Below are 12,801 nucleotides of genomic sequence, written 5' to 3'. Positions count from 1 at the left end.
AATGCCTTTAAGTGGTTTTCTGCCCTGGGCAGGCCAGGAGTTCGTTGTCCCCATTCCGGTAAACCCACAACCTCCAAGCGTGGGCGTTATGGCCATCATGAACATGTCACAGTGCTGCAGAGATTTTGTTTATGGCCAGTTTTGGGGCCAGTTTATGGCCAGATTTTGGAGAGTTTGTTCCCAACATGTCCCCCTTCTTTGATTTGCAAAGTGGTAAAAGCAAAGGCCGCTTTGTCACGGTGAGCTACTTCTCACAGGAGTCAGGATTAGCATCTGCAGACTATACAAAGACAAACAACACAGATTAAAAGCACAATCATTGAAATCACAGAGCTTCCAAGTGTTTTTGTCCATTTTAATGGGGTAGTAGTTTCTAATTTGTCTGCAGCTCCTTCAAGCACTCCAGTTCCTGGCATTAAGGTCAGATGTGCCTGGGATGCTTGAAATATTTGTTCTTTAATTTTGCAATATCCAAAGACAAGTTTGTAGAGTGTCCTTCTAGATGCTTTTTTATTCATTCCCAAATTTTGATCTTATTAAGAACTATTAATAATTTCCACAAATCCTTGTGTTTAGCTCCTACAGCGGGCCATATCATTTGAGGTTGAGGTGCCACTATACCGCCATGGTTCCAGATAACAGGAACTCTTGCTGTACTTCTTATCATTTCTACCATCTGACCATTTTGTTCAGATCATCTGAATGTAGTGTGGCCATGGCATGCATACTGAGAGGTGCAATTCAAGCTAAACTTGGCCTTAAGGGACCAATTAATAATGATTCCATAGGAATCCTTGTGCAGCACCTCTGCCAGTTCTGCAATGCAATCTTCCTAAACAGGTATGTTCATTATTTCTAACTGGGTCCAATCCTGTTTACAAATAGGTTTTTGAAGGTGGTATGCCTCAATTATAGGAGCAGATTTATTATGGTAAATACTGAGATCAGAAAGCATGTGTAACTGTGTCATAGAGCGATTACATCTAGGCATTATTGCCAGCCAAGATTGATAAATATGCCCAATAAGTATAATTGTTCTCTGTGTCAGCCCTTGTTAAAGGAATACTCATGGCAATGGTGATCACTGCCGTCATAGCTACCATTAAATTACTCATTGTGACTGGTTGTCCTGCATTCCTCAGGTTTTCTTCCACCATCTGTGACAGTTTCTTGATCTGTCCCCAGGTGGGTGGCTGTGTTCAACGGGTGTTGCTTGTTACAGTTGGGGTCCTCCTCAGCATCAGCCTTGACATAGCTGCAACCAGGGGGTCCTTGGGATCCTCCCGGAATCTCTTCCTTGGCATCTGGCTCATGATAAGGTTTCAGGTGTCTTGATGGTATCCAAATTGGCTGTTGATTTTGACCTGGAGAAACACAAGCAGAACCTCTACTCCAAGTTATTATTTTACCTATTTCCTAAATTTTTGTTATTGGATCTGTCCACCAAATCAGTTGTTCGGCTTCTATCTTTGCAGCTGGTTTCTGTAGATGCTGTTCAGCTGCTGATAACATCTGGCCTTTGGGCAGGCTCAAAAAATTTAAAGTTAATAATGCTAGAGTCAGTTGCATCTGCGGTGTTCCATATTCTCTGTCTCCCTTCTGCTTTTGCAACTGTTGTTTTAGGGAGAGATTCATTCTTTCTACTAAGGCTTGTCTTTGAGAATTGTATGGGATACCAGTAATATGTTTAATGTTCCACATAGAGAAAAATGTAGCTAGAGCTTGGCTGGTATAGCCTGGGGCATTATCTGTTTTAATAGAAGTTGGAATGCCCATCACCACAAAACACTGCAAAAGGTGACATTTAACACAGGCAGAAGACTCTCCTGATTGGCATGTAGCCCAAAGTGAGAAAAGGTGTCTACACATACATGTAGATAAGCTAGTCTCCCAAACAAGGGAATATGTGTGACATCCATTTGCCAAAGAGAATTAGGTTCCAATCCTCGAGGATTAACTCCTCCTGTAAAAGACGAGGAATGTATCATTTGGCAAGTTGAGCATCACTGGATAATAGCTTTAGCTTCTTTCCAGGTAATGCTGTATCTGCGTTTGAGACCAGAGGCATTAACATGGGTTAAATTGTGAAAGTGTCTAGCATTAGATATTGCATTAGCAACTAGGCCATCAGCCATTTGATTCCTTTCAGTCAAAGGTCCTAGAAGAGCTGTATGAGCCATAATGTGAGTGGTGTAAAAAGGGTGCATTCTACTTCTAACTGCTGTTTGCAAGTGGTTAAATAAAGTCATCAGTTGTTCATCTGTATGAAATCATAACTGAGCATTTTCAATTAACTGTGTGGAATGACCCATGTATGAAGAATCAGAAATCACATTAATAGGCATATCAAAAGCAGTCAATATCTCAATTACAGCTACAAGCTCCACTTTTTGAGCTGAAGGATAGGGCGTCTGGAAAACTTTACTTTTCAAGCCAGAATAAGAAGCTTTACCATTACGAGACCCATCTGTAAAAACATTCTCAGTACCTTCAATTGGTTTACATTTAGTTATTTTAGGGAGAATCCAATTAATTAATTTCAAAAACTGAAATAGTTTTGTTTTAGGAAAATGATTGTTGAGAATACCCACAAAGTCAACTAAATGGGTTTGCCAAGCAAGACTATCTATAAAAGCTTGCTGTGTTTGTGCCTTTGTGAGAGGGACAATAATTTTTCCAGGATCATATCCATGTAATTTAACAATCTGAGTTCTCCCAATCCCTATCATAGTAGTGATTTGATCTAAATAAGGAGTTAGAGTCTGTGTAGTATGTGGAAGAAAAAGCCACTCTACTAAGTCGCGTTCTTGGACAATAACACCAGTAGGTAAATGCTGAGTTGAAAAAATTAGCAAATCTAGAGTCTTCTCTGGATCTATTCTATTTATTTGAGCTTTATGGACTTGCTTCTCAATTAGTTGTAACTCTGCCTCAGCCTCCTTTGTTAATTGCGAAGGGCTAGTGAGAGTAGGATTTCCTCTAAGGATAGAAAACAGATTACTCATGGCACAGGTAGGAGTGCTTAGAGCAGGTTGTATCCAATTAATATCCCCTAGTAATTTTTGCAAGTCATTTAATGTTTTCAATTGATCCCTATGTATGGCTACTTTCTGTGGCACAATGGTAGTGTCATTTACTAAGGTCTCGAAGTAGGAGTAAGAAGTAGTAGTCTGAATTTTGTCAGGAGCTATAATTAAACCAGAGCGAGAAATCAAATTTTGCAAGTGATCATAACATTGGAGTAATATTTATCGAGAGGGGGCAGCACAAAGTATATCATCCATATAGTGAATAATGTAACACTGTGAAAATTTTTTACCAGTAGGTTAAATTGCTTGCCCTACATTATCGTCTGGCAAATTGTTGGACTGTTTAACATGCCTTGTGGCAACACTTTCCAGTGAAAATGCTTAGCAGGCTGCAGGTTGTTTACTACAGGAATTGTAAATGTAAACCGTTCATAGTCTTGCTCAGCTAAAGGGATAGTAAAGAAACAGTCTTTTAAATCTATGACTATTAAAGGCCAACTTTTTGGAATTATAGCAGGAGAAGGCAATCGTGGCTGTAATGCTCCCATAGGTTGTAATAACTGACTTAAGTCAGTTAACATTCTCCATTTACCTGATTTTTTCTTAATTATGAAAACTGGAGAATTCCAAGGGGAAAATGTTGGAGCTATGTGCCCATTTTCTAATTGTTCAGTAACTAATTTCTCTAAAGCCTCCAGTTTCTCTTTACTTAGTGGTCATTGTTGTATCCTAATTGGCTTATCTGTTAACCATTTTAAAGGTATAGGTTCTGGAGGCTTAACAATGGCTGCCATAAACAATTATATCCTAATCTTTGGTGGGAACTTTGTCTTTCCACTTGAAGTGGTTTTTTCAAACCTTGAAATTTTTTTTCTAGTACCATACCAGGGACATACCCCATTTCATGCATTGTATGTTGACTTTGAGGGCTATATAATTGTTCTCGAATTAGAATTTGTGCTCCCCATCGTTGTAATAAATCTCTCCCCCATAAATTTATAGGTACAGAAGTTAAAATTGGTTGAATAGTCTCAGGTTGTCCATCAAGCCCTTCACAATGCAAAATATAACTACTTTGATATACTTCAGGGACTTTACCAACTCCAACTATGTTAAATTGAGCTGGTTGAATTGGCCACATGGATGCCAGTGCTGTAGAGAAATGATTGAAATGTCCGCTCCTGTATCTACTAAACCTTTAAATTTCTTTCCCTGAATAGTTATTTCACAGGTAGGACATTTATCAGTAATTTGATTTGCCCAATAAGCTGCTTTGCCTTTTTATTTGTGCTTCCAAATCCTCCTGTTCATTTAATTTCATTTTTCCCCATTCCCACATGCGGCACAATCAGGAGCTGTGCTATGCGCTTTCTTGGCTCTGCTTTCCAGGGAACAGAAGTAGATATAGCAATTTGAATTTCCCCATTGTAATCTGAATCAGTGACTTCTGTATGTATTTGTACCCCTTTTAAACTTAAACTAGACTTTCCTAAAAGTAATCCTATTGTCCCCATGAGCAAGGGTCCACAGACTCCTATTGGGACCTTTTGTGGGGGTTCCCCAGGCAGAAGGCTCACAGCTTTTGTGCAGCACAAATCTACTGCAGCACTACCGGCTGTGGCAGGGGACAGACGTTGTACAGGGGTGAGGGAATGGCCTGAGCTGGAAATGCCCTGGTTTAGAATGGGGCCCGGGATGGGCCCCTCATGGTGTTTCCCAAAATTAGGTTCCCTTCTTTATCAAACTTAGAGTGACACTGATTAGCCCAATGTTTCCCTTTTTTATATTTTGGACATATTTCAGGCTCAACAGTTTTCCTTTTTCCCCATTTGGTGGCCTGACTTGCTGATTTTTTGTACATTCTTTTTTTTAATATGACCATGCTTCCCACAGTTAAAACAAGCTCCAGGAAGTGGAGTATTTCCTTTATCCACTCTCAGTCCTGCCATTGCTTGTGTCAACAAAGTAGGTTTATGCAGATTACCTCCGATACCATCACAGGCCTTGATATAATCAACTAAATGTGCTTTCCCTCTGATAGGTCACAGAGCAGCCTGGCAATTGGGATTAGCATTGTCAAAAGCTAATAACTGCAGCACTATATCCTGAGCAGCCGAATCTGCAATCACCTTTTTAAGAGACTCCTGTAACCGAGCTATAAAATCCAGTATGGTTCTTTTTGTCCCTGTTTTATAGCACTAAAGGAAGGTTATTGTTCTCCACATGAAGTGATTTTTTCCCGAGCTCTAATGCACACTCCTCTAAGCTGTTCTATGGCATCATCCTGCATGACCACTTGTGTATCTGATTTAGATACCAACCCCCAAAAGTTGGTCTGCAGTTATATTAATTTGAGGTTAGGCCTGGGCATTATGAGCAGCTGAATGGAAGCTTCATCTGCCCACCAAGTTTTAAATTGTAAGAACTGAGCAGGAGTTAGACAAGCTCGAGTAAGAGTGTCCCAGTCAGTAGGAATCATCCGACTGGAAACAGCAACGTTCTTTAACAGTCCCATTACAAAAGGAGAACCTGGTCCATACTGATTTATAGCTTGTTTAAATTATTTGAGTAATTTAAAAGGAAAAGGCTCAAATGTAGCTATAATATTTCCCTGTTGATCTGGGGGGTGTATTCTAACAGGGAACTGCCAAGACTCTAAATCACCCTCTCATCTAGCTTGCTGAATTCCTGCCTGAATAGAACTAAGAGTGGTTGCTGGAGGCGCTGCTCGAACAGTCACTGGGGCTTTTCACCTAGTGTCTTCCAGAAAAGAAAGATCTGTAGGGCCAGGCCACTCTTTTTCTTCAAAATAATAATGAGGGGGTGCAGAAGGGTAGGGATGAACCTCTCCCTCCTTTGCCACTTTAGCTTTAGCTGGCAAATAAACCTGCTCTGTAACCTCTTTTGTTACTTCATTATACTCTTCTTCCTCCTCATTATCAGTGTGAAACAGTTCCAAGGTGGAACGAACCACAGCCCACACTTGTCCCATTGTTACCCTGACACTTCCAAGCTCCCCTTCTTACTCACCATGGGGATTGCTTTAAGAGTACTCGGGTGCCCTCCAGCTAGTTCCACGTTCTCCAACCGTTGCTCCGGCGACCCTTCAACCTGGATTCGAGCCCCCATGAATGGGCACCACTTGTCGAGACCAGCTCGGTCAGGGAGACCCTAACCCAGTGGCACTAGAGGAATTAAAGAGACGCACTCAGCAATATAGAGGTGTGAAGTGGGAAATCAGGGGTCTCACAGCCTTCAGAGCTGAGAGCTCCGAACAGAGATTTACCCATGTTTTTATTAACAGCAAGCCAATCATTAGCATTGTTTCTATAGATATTAAATTAACTAAAAGTACCCCTTATGGGAAATTAAGGGATGGGCCAAATTAAAGGAATAGGTTGGGCTAGTTAACTGCAGCAGGAGCACGTCCTTAAGGAACAGATCATTCATGCTATTGTTTGTAGCTTAAGAATGCCTTTAAGTGGTTTTCCGCTCTGGGTGGGCCAGGTGTTCCTTGCCCTCATTTTGGTAAACCCACAACCTTCCAGTGTGGGTGTTATGGCCATTATGAACATGTCACAGTGCTGTAGAGATTTTGTTTATGGCCAGTTTTGGGGCCAGTTTATGGCCAGATTTTGGAGGGCTTGTTCCCAACAGTTCATAATTACCATTGTTATGAGATAATCCTGGCACTTTAACATTCTCCCAAACTGAGAAGGAGCTAAGGCCCATTTTTGTGTATGCACCACTTATGATAATGCAAATTGAAAGCTATTGGAAAGTTTTTCTTTTTTCTGAGATGGAGTCTTGGTCTGTCGCCCAGGCTGGAGTGCAGTGGCACAATCTTGGCTCACTGCAAGCTCCACCTCCCAGATTCAAGCCATTCTCCTGCCTCAGCCTCCGGAGTAGCTGGGACTACAGGCGCCTGCCACCATACCTGGCTAATTTTTTGTATTTTTTTAGTGGAGACGGGGTTTCACCATGTTAGCCAGGATGATCTCAATCTCCTGACTTTGTGATCCCACTGCCTCGGCCTCCTGAAGTGTTGGGATTACAGGTGTGAGCCACCGTGCCTGGCCTAGAAAGTTTGTTTTTTGTATGCAGTTCAGCCAGTTCTAGCTAAGATGTAACATTGGAAACTAATTTGAAACTGAAGGAAAAAATGGTTAAAAAAAGTTTTAGTTATAAAACTACTATGGGGCCGGGCATGGTGGCTCACGCCTGTAATCCCAGCACTTTGGGAGGCTGAGGTGGGCAGATCACAAGGTCAGGGGATCGAGACCATGGTGAAACCCCGTCTCTACTAAAAATACAAAAAATTAGCCAGGCGTGGTGGCGGGCGCCTGTAGTTCCAGCTACTCAGGAGGCTGAAGCAGGAAAATGGCGTGAACCCAGGAGGCGGAGCTTGGAGTGAGCCGAGATTGCGCCACTCACTCCAGCCTGGGCGACAGAGCGAGACTTTGTCTCAAAAAAAAAAATAAAAATAAAATAAAATAAATAAATAAATAAATAAATAAATAAATAAATAAAACTACTATGGAAACTGCAGTAGCCAAAGGTTTGGTCCACAGCATTAATTGGATTACCTATCAGGTCAGATAAAGTTTAGCCATGTGGACAGGTCCCAGTTTTGTCCTGTCCTGAAATAATTTGTATCCAGCTGTCTTTTGTAAAATAATGAGTTTATGATGCCATGTCATGGCTAGAGTTTCACGGTAACATCAATTTGATCTTTGTGTGTATGGATATGTGTTTCTATGTGTTTCTGTGCATGTTACATGTATTATGTTATATGTTATCTCTACAATGGCACCATATTGGCTTATAAGTAAATGAGTGCTCCTAAATTTAGTAAGAAAGTCCAAATGCTTTTCAAATTTGTGTGAATTTAGTAATCTTTAATAATAAGTTTGCTTTAAAATTATTCACAAAATAAAAATAGAAATGTCTTTGGAATGTAAGCATACATTTTTGTCTGGGTTTACTAATTAGATGAGTTTTACCTTTGCCTTTGCTAAATATTTTAACATGCTAGAATTTTACATGAAGGTTATAAGATCATAAACTCAACCAAAAACAGAATAATCTTTCTTTGAATGACTTTTTTGATAAATAAGACTAATTTAATGTCGTCGATTCCATAAGAACAATTAATTTTTCTGAATTATCAGAAAAAAATGCCCATGTGTTTAAGATTTTTGTGTAGTCGAACACCTGATATTCACAGGCTATGCAAATGGTTAACAAAAAAATAACTTGGAGTGATAATTAGTGTTGTCTAATGTCTTAGTTCTAAAAACAAATCTAGATAAACTGTTACAGATGAATAAATTGATAAATATAAATGGAATCAATGCTTGTAGGTGAACTTTTAATTTCACTTAAACTATTAAAATTATTTCAGATACCATTGAATGTCTGGTTCATTTCCAATTAAAAAAGAATTGTGACATTGGGTATTGGTCACACTTTTGAATCCATTAATGTGAAATAAAATCTGTGCTATGAGTTAAGCATTAGTGGACCTCAATGAGCTGAATAAGAATAAGGTCCGAGTCTGGAAAGTAATCAAGCTACAAAAAGAGGATTGGCCCAGTGGATGCCTGTATACTTGCCCCTATACAGGCAAGCAATGAATGTGAAACAATACCGCCTGCCAGAGGGGCACTGAAGTAACCCAAATAACCCAGGGTGCTGGAGTGAGATGCTGTCTCAGAATTAATTAATTAATTAATTAATCAATGCATTGTATTCTCTGCTGCACCTTTTTAAAATTTTAAAAAATCTCTGTCTTCTGAAATGCCTGAAGAAAGAAATGAGTCTCAGTTGATGCAGGCCCTGAGATGGGCAAAGATTATGAGAGCATCACATAGACTTGGTGCTCTGGACTGAACTGTGTCCCCCAAAATTCATGATGATTTTGATTCCACAAGGTAATGGTATTTAGACATGGAGCCTTTGGGAGACAAGTACATTAAGATGAAGTTATGAGGTTGGGGATTTCATAATGGGATTGGTGGCCTTCCGAGAAAAGGAAGAGATACCATGTACTTCTTGTTCTCTCCCCTTCTCCCTCTCTCCCTTTCTCCCCTTTCTCTCTCTTTATCTCCCTCTGTGCCATGTAAGAACAGAGCTACAACGTGGCCATTGGCATGATAGAAAGAGAGTCCTCACCAAGAGCTGAATCACTGGTGCTTTGATCTTGGACTTCCAGATCGTGGGCAAGACTCACCGGGGAGACTTCTGTAGCTGCCTGGAATTGTCTGATCTGGAGTTAATGCCCTGGAACCCAGTGGTTGCCAACTCAGAAGGCACAAGGCTATGAATCTTCCTCTGGTCCTCTTTAATCTGCCTCCACTTTTTGTTTTGTTTGGATTTTCAAGTAACAAATTTATTTTTCTGGTTAACATAACCAGTCCATGGTACAGCATATCAAAACACAAATTGCAAATCCAAGGACCTTTTGCAACCTTTATGAAGTTGCAAAACTTTGGCAAATCAATATAGTACATTTTATTACAATAAAAGCATATTTTTTGGAGTCATATATTATTTTAGTGATAATTTTCACTCCAAATATACTTAATTAGCAAACCAAAACACTATTTGGTTGGTTTGTTTTGTTTTTGAGACGGAGTCTTGCACTGTAGACCAGGCTGAAGTGTAATGGTGTGATCTTGGCTCACTGTAACCTCCGCCTCCTAGGTTCAAATGATTCTCCTGCCCCAGCCTCTCAAGTAGCTGGGATTACAGGTGCCCTCCACTACACCCGGCTAATTTTTTTTGTATTTTTAGTAGAGACAGGATTTCACTACATTGGCCAGGCTGGTCTCAAACTCCTGACCTCGTGATCTGCCCACTTTGGCCTCCCAAAGCACTGGGATTACAGGCGTGAGCCACCGCACCCGGCAAACACTGGTTTTTAATGGTTGTTTAAAATAACTTGCAGAGCAAGTTATTATTATTAACCAAATTAATATGTTTGAAAGCTATACAAGTTCTCCTTTTAAATTGAATTTCCTCATGCAAGTTGTTGAAGTTTACAGCAGCAGGGCAATTGTTTGTATATAAGAGATGGCTCTGCTTTGTTCCGGGGTTGGATGAAAGCCAGGTGGGGTTCCAAAGTGTGAAAAACTTTAAAATTCTACCTTAAGTTGATTCAATGTCAATGCAAACTTCCAAGTACTTTTTAAAAAAATGTTAAAATTTTGCTTATACACTATTGGTGAGAGTGTAAATTAGTTCAACCATTGTGGAAAACAGCATGGCAATTCCTCAAAGACCAAATAACAGAAATACCATTTGACCCAGCAATCCCATTACTGGGTATGTACCAAAGGAATATAAATTGTTCTGCCATAAAGACCATACATGCATGTGTACTATTCACAATAGCAAAGACATGGAATCAACCTAAATGTTCTTTAATGGTAGACTGGATAAAGAAAATGTGGCACATAAACACCATGGTATACCAAGCAGCCATAAAAAAGAAAAAGATCATGTCTTTTGCAGGAACATAGATGGAGCTGGGGGCCATTTTTTCTTAGCAAACTAATGCAGGAATAGAAAAGCAAATACCACATGTTCTCACTTATAAGCTGGAGCTGAATGGTGAGAACACATGGACACAAAGAGGGGAACAACAGACACTGGAGCCTATTGAAGGTGGATGATGGGAGGAGGGAGAGTATCAGGAAAAATAATTATGGGCACCAGGCTTCATACCTGGGTGATAAAATAATGTGTACAACAAACTCCTATGACACAAATTTACCAAAATCACAAATCTGAATATGTACCCTGAATTTAAAATAAACCTTAAGAAGAAGAATTTCTTTCAAAAAATTTGTTAAATGTTTCATAAATACTGGAATCTCCACTATTAGACAGTCATTTCAAACAACACTAATTTCAGATGATCCCTTTTATTTAGACACCATGCATTTCTTTGTTTTGATCTAAAGTCACTGTCTTATATCAGCCTACTTTTAAAAAATTCTACTTAAAATATGTTTATAGTTTTAAAATAAATATATTGCCAGCTTGGAGAGATGTGGGGTACTTGTCTATATGCATTCATTATCAATTCACTACAAAGGCTGTGGCAGCCACCACCAGAGTTCTTATGCCTCCTTTTGTGGAAGCCATCAATTCATTATATAACATGTATTTTATGTATGACCCATTCCAGGGCTTCCTGGCCTTTGTTAGCATTTGAAAATATCGTTCTTGCCATCAGTTCTTCAAGGTAACTGTTGAGGCTGCCTCCTTTCAGTGATTATGGCTTCTTGAGTCAAAATAATTTTTTTCTGTGTCCTGAGGATGTGGTTTGTATATAAATCTCTCATCTACTGAAACCATGTTTTAAGTGAAATATTAGTAGATTTAAGTTCCATTGCTTTTTCTATAGGATTAACTACAGAATATTCTAGCACATATGTTTTGTTTCTTGCAGTACCAATAAGAGACTTGTAGTTCCCACTCTGTGCAGAGAAGTCTGTGGCTGCGCAACTCTTCATTGGGATCTATAGGTCTGTCCAACACATCAACCCACACCATGCTCTGGTTCATAGGGCTTTTGCGTATTTGTGCATTGCAACTGTTGTAACGATTTCCCACAGGTGGTCAAAGATTGCTCTGAAGTCCAGATCTTGATGGTGCAGGCAGTCCAGGAGATGTCTGGACAGTGCAGGGGAAAATGAGGCAAAGAGGCTACACCTGCCCCACTGTACCCCCAGCACCCCAACCAGCTTCGCAGTAGGCAGGTGCCATCGGCCTCATGTGAAGGACATTCCAACCCCCTCTCCCACCCTTATTACAATGTAAACTTTAAATTATTTAAAGGAGGGGTCCCCAACTCCTCAGACAGCGCACCTGTACTGGACCCTGGCCTGTTAGTGAGGCAGGAAAATAGGGTCTGGGAACCGGGAACATAAAGCGCATTCACACTTCAGCTACAACAGGAAATATCCTCTCCATAGGGCATACACTGAGCAAATGACTTTGTAACTTTACTTCATCCTCTTCATTTACATAGGGCATACCCCAAATAGAGGGTATTTAAACTCACAAAAAACTCTGTAACAGGGCCTTTGAGCCCCTATGCTCAGGCCCAATCACACTGTGGAGTGTACATTTGTTTTCAATAAATCCCTTCATTCCGTCCTTGCTTTGCTTGTGCATTTTGTCCAATTGTTTGTTCAAGACGCCAAGAGCCTGGATACCCTCCACCGTTAGCATTAGGAGCCCTGTGGCACAACAGGAGGGGAGCGGCAGGCAGACCAGCGTTACCACCTGAGCTCCACTTCTTGTTAGATTGGCAGAGACATTAGATTCTCATAGGTGCACGAAGCCTATTGTAAACTGCACATGCAAGGGATCTACCTTGTGTGCTCCTCCTGAGAATCTGACGCCTGATTATCTGAGGTAGGGCAGCTTCATCCCCAAACTATCCCTGTCTACCAACCCCCATCCATGGAAAAATTGTCTTCTACAAAACCAGTCCCTTGTGCCAAAAAGGTTGGGGACTGCTGATTTAAAGAACACTGTTAATGTCTGTTCCCTACCTTCATCCGGAGGGCCACGGTACGTCTTGAAGCAACTCCAGCAAGTGACCCAGCTGTCCCCTCCCACCCTGCTAGTATCCACAGCTCCTCAAAGGCCCCCTGGAATTTAAACTAAAGCATGATCACGCCACCGCACGCCAGCCTGGGCTACCCAGGAAGACTAGGGAGACCCCAGCTCAAGGAAAAAAAAAAAAAAAAAAAAA

The 12,801-nt window shown here is 40.6% G+C and overlaps 1 pseudogene; it reads right to left on the bottom strand.

The window, feature by feature from the left end:
* The window catches only part of LOC105529526, a 14,814-nt pseudogene extending 3,010 nt beyond the window's left edge, over nt 1–11,804 (bottom strand).
* Between the last annotated feature and the right edge of the window lie 997 nt (nt 11,805–12,801).

The sequence above is a fragment of the Mandrillus leucophaeus genome, unplaced genomic scaffold, assembly GCF_000951045.1.
Source record: "Mandrillus leucophaeus isolate KB7577 unplaced genomic scaffold, Mleu.le_1.0 Scaffold119, whole genome shotgun sequence".
Classification (NCBI taxonomy): domain Eukaryota; kingdom Metazoa; phylum Chordata; class Mammalia; order Primates; family Cercopithecidae; genus Mandrillus; species Mandrillus leucophaeus.
This window is presented reverse-complemented; position numbering and strand designations above follow the sequence as displayed.